Source organism: Marmota marmota, unplaced genomic scaffold (genome assembly GCF_001458135.2).
Source record: "Marmota marmota marmota unplaced genomic scaffold, marMar, whole genome shotgun sequence".
In the NCBI taxonomy this organism is placed as follows: Eukaryota; Metazoa; Chordata; class Mammalia; order Rodentia; family Sciuridae; genus Marmota; species Marmota marmota.
Window position 1 is genome coordinate 5,909,555 of NW_026000016.1, and position 3,792 is coordinate 5,913,346.

At 39.6% G+C, this 3,792-nt stretch overlaps 1 pseudogene; it reads right to left on the minus strand.

Annotated features, from left to right (window-relative positions):
- Nucleotides 1-1,358: 1,358 nt before the first annotated feature.
- Nucleotides 1,359-3,014, minus strand: LOC107140238 (annotated as a pseudogene).
- Nucleotides 3,015-3,792: the final 778 nt, after the last annotated feature.

Here is a 3,792-nt window from a genome sequence, read left to right on the forward strand (position 1 = left end):
ATTTTTATGTGGTGCTGAGGATTGAACCCAGAGTCTTGCATGTGGGAGGTGATCGCTCTACCACTGAGCCACAATCCCAGCCTGAATTTTGCATTTTTCAAATGACTAACCTCTTTATTTTGTTAATTTCTTTTAAGGAATAATTTGAAATGGATTCACCTTAAATCATTTATACAGGCCGTTTTTTTCCTTTTTCATTCCTTTTTAATATTGTTTTTGGTGCTGGGTATTGAAGCCAGGACCTCCTCAAGCTCAGCACGTGCCCCACCACTGAGTTATACTGCCACTCCCATAGGCCCCTTCCATTCAAGCTTTAGGGTTTGAGACTTTTACAAATATTGCATGCCCAAGTTAAATATCTAAGAAAGGTAAAACAAGTCAGTATAATGTATTGATCTATGATGTCTCCAGTTGACCATTCAGCAAGAAATGTTTCCTCTGCTAGAAAGTTAATAGTTCTAGGTTCCCACATGGGAAAGATTCTTTTGTATGTGTGTTTGTGTGCTTTAGGGTTTTTTTGTTTGTTTGTTTTCTTTTTTAGGTTTCAATATTTTATTCAAGTTTTATTTTAAGTGATGTTAATTATAGCATTTGAAGGGGAGTATCTAATTCCACACAAAATGGAAGACTCCAAAATGTATCCATTACATTGCTAAAAAATAAATTCAGTGGTGAGAATACAACAGAAGTCCAATTTCGATTCCTAGTGTTGTCACTTTGTGATGACAATCACGCAGACTCTTTCCAGCCTATAACTGGAGCTCCTGGAAGCTATTTCAGACACTGGTGCAGGGCAAGAAAACCATGACACAAAAAGGAATTAATCCTAAATTATTGGCTTTATCACATCTATCCTCTCCTCCCCAAAATGGCACGAAAAAGAAACAGTGACCACACCCTGCAGACTACTTTTGGTGTAAAAGAGGTGATGATGAGCTAGAGTGGAAAAAGTTTATGAAGGTCTGTCTAAAAAAGTTACTTTCACATCAGTTTGTACACACCATAAAGCAAGAGCTCCTCATCAATTAGGGTTAAGAAACCAAGGTGTGATTTTCAGGAAGTCACAATTCCATTTGTTTACTCAATACAGATTTACAAAGTGCCTATACATTATCAGCTTCCTCTTGCAGACATTTCTAGATTTTTTTTTTTTTTAAAAAAAGGAAACCTGGGGGCTGGAGTTGTGGCTCAGCAGTAGAGCTCTCGCCTAGCATGTGCATGGCCCTGGGTTCGATCCTCAGCACCACATAAAAATAAGTAAATAAAATAAAGGTATAAAAAAAAAAAAGGAAACCTGGCATCTCTAGAGGGGCCACTAGTCTCTCTCACACACACAAGTCTACATCTGAAAGGATCTTTTTTTGGACTCAGTTTCTTCTGTAATGGTAATACTTTAAAGCTGAATCCTCTTTCACCTGGAGGTCTAATATGATTTTTAGCAATTCTTGCATCCCAGACCTACAACATTAAAAGGCACACCAAATTCTGAAGGTAGCTATGCTGCAAAATAGTTTAAAATTAATGATTGTATATTTTTGCTTGAAATTCCAGTCCTAGACCAAGCTTGTGGCCACCAGCATTCTTGCCATCCATCAAAGTGACAGTGTCAGTCTGATACTTGGCTTTAGGGTCTGAGTGTATCCTAAACCCATCAGGCTGTAGTTATTCACTTTGTCTGAGAAGCAGGCATCAAAGTCAACTTGATACTTTGCTGCTATTCCAAAGTGAGTGTTACTGTTTCCTGCTGTCCAGGAGAGATTGACAGCCGTCTCCAATTTCTTGTTCACATTCTGATAAATGGAGCCACCAAACTCTGTCCCATAGCTCACATTAGTGTGAAGCTGAATTTCGTCAGTCTTGTAGCCAACTGCAAAGTTGCTTTGGGTCACTCGGGACCTTGCAGTCTCAAAATTCGTCTGGTAGCCAGCCAGTCAGTCCTCATAACCCAGCATTAGAGTACCCTGTATTGAAGGCCCCGCAATATCAAAGTCCACACATCATAGCTCAGGTTGATGTGCTCCCACTTATACCCTGTCTTGATTTTAGCATTTTTTCCCCCAGTGTTAGGTGACAAGTATGAATCAAAGGTCAGCTTCAATCCACGTGCAAGCTGATCTTCAATAGTGATCTCAGTGCCTAGTGTGTTCCACTTCTCTGTAAACATCAGGCCATATTCAGTCCACCTTTACTTGGGTAGTGACACCCCCTTTCTCCACAGAAAAGTCTTAACTGGGCTTCTCCAGAAATCTTCACCATGGCTGATTTTAGGACTGTCAACCAAAGAGTCTCTACAAAAGAGTTCAATGTAGATAAACTTCTTGTTTTCCTGTTGCCCTGTTTACTTGGCCACTGGCTGGGAAGAAATCAGCACTCCAAGTGCTAGACACCCCCTTACTAGTTTTTCACAAACATGTATCCAGTATATTAGTTAGTAAAAATGTGTAAATAAGGCCTCTGGCCTTGAGCTGGGACTTCACAGAGATGTCTACATTTCTAAGATTAGAGAAGTTACCAATTGGGCTCCATGGTAACAGCTGGCAGGGGGAGGAAACACAGGGGAGAAGACACTCTCCCCTTCTCAGGTGTTGTCCTTGAAGGGTTAACTTGCCCAGAACAGTGAAAGAAAAAGCTGCTTTTATGTGAACTTCTACAGACTGTGAACTTCTGAGCCCCTCCCCTTACATGCTGGGTATAAAATTCTGAAACTACCTGAACTCGAGGTTCAGGGGATTGATTGATTACAGCAAAATCTCTGCCCTCTGAACTTGGCTGCGGCCAAATAAAACTGTTTCCTGCTCTCTTTGGTGCCTTGCCTCCTCTGTTCCTACAAAATTCGGTTTCCAGGCTGCCTGTCACTTTGGTGGTCTCTGTGTTGGCTGAACCTGAAGTCGTAAATTCCAATCCATTCTCAGATTTTGTTTTCAAATCAAGTTTGATTAATCCAAAGCCATAGCCCTTGGCAAATTTGCCAAGATCAGCATACGTGGGAGGCACAGCCATCTTCTGCTCGGAGGCGGTGGCAGTGGGAGCTATGGAAGCTGTGACTATGTGCTTTAGTTTGGTAAATTTGAACTTCCAAATCTGGTAACACTCTGAACTCAGCAGACTAATATACAGAGTCACAATTAAAGGGTAGATATTAAACAACAACAAAAATACCCACAGGCCACTAAATTCTTTTAACTATGGAATGCTTGCAGTCAGTAAACTATAATGTGTATTATTTATTTATCTTTTATTTGGTGGAGCTGGAGATCAAACCCAGGGAGGGGACTCATACATGTGAAGTGAGTACACTATTGCTAACCTACACACCCAGCCCTTAATTTTTAAGATCACAAACATATAATGAAAATCTACTTTCAAATATTTTTTCTACACTTTTAGTTGATAGCAAATTCAGTAACCTGGCAGATTAGTGTTTTTCAAACATAATTACATTGTAGCTACTGTAAGAAAAGTGCCATAAAGATTGGACAATCATGAACCTTGTCTCAAATTGACCTCCATTCAACCCTGGAAATTGCAAGATTTGATAGAATTAATGTACAGACTTGATTATGTTCTCTGAATATTTTTTGGTATAATAATGTCAATAATTAGTATTTCTATTATTTTTATATTTAGTGTAATTAGCTGGGATGCCATAGGAAGAGCAGCATGGCAAAAACATCAACGTTAATTTATAAAGTATATTTACTGCTTCTTAAATAGTTTATTTCTTCTTGTTTGATAGAGGGTCTCATTATTTGCCTAGGCTGGCCTCAAATTCCTGGGCTCAAGTGATCCACC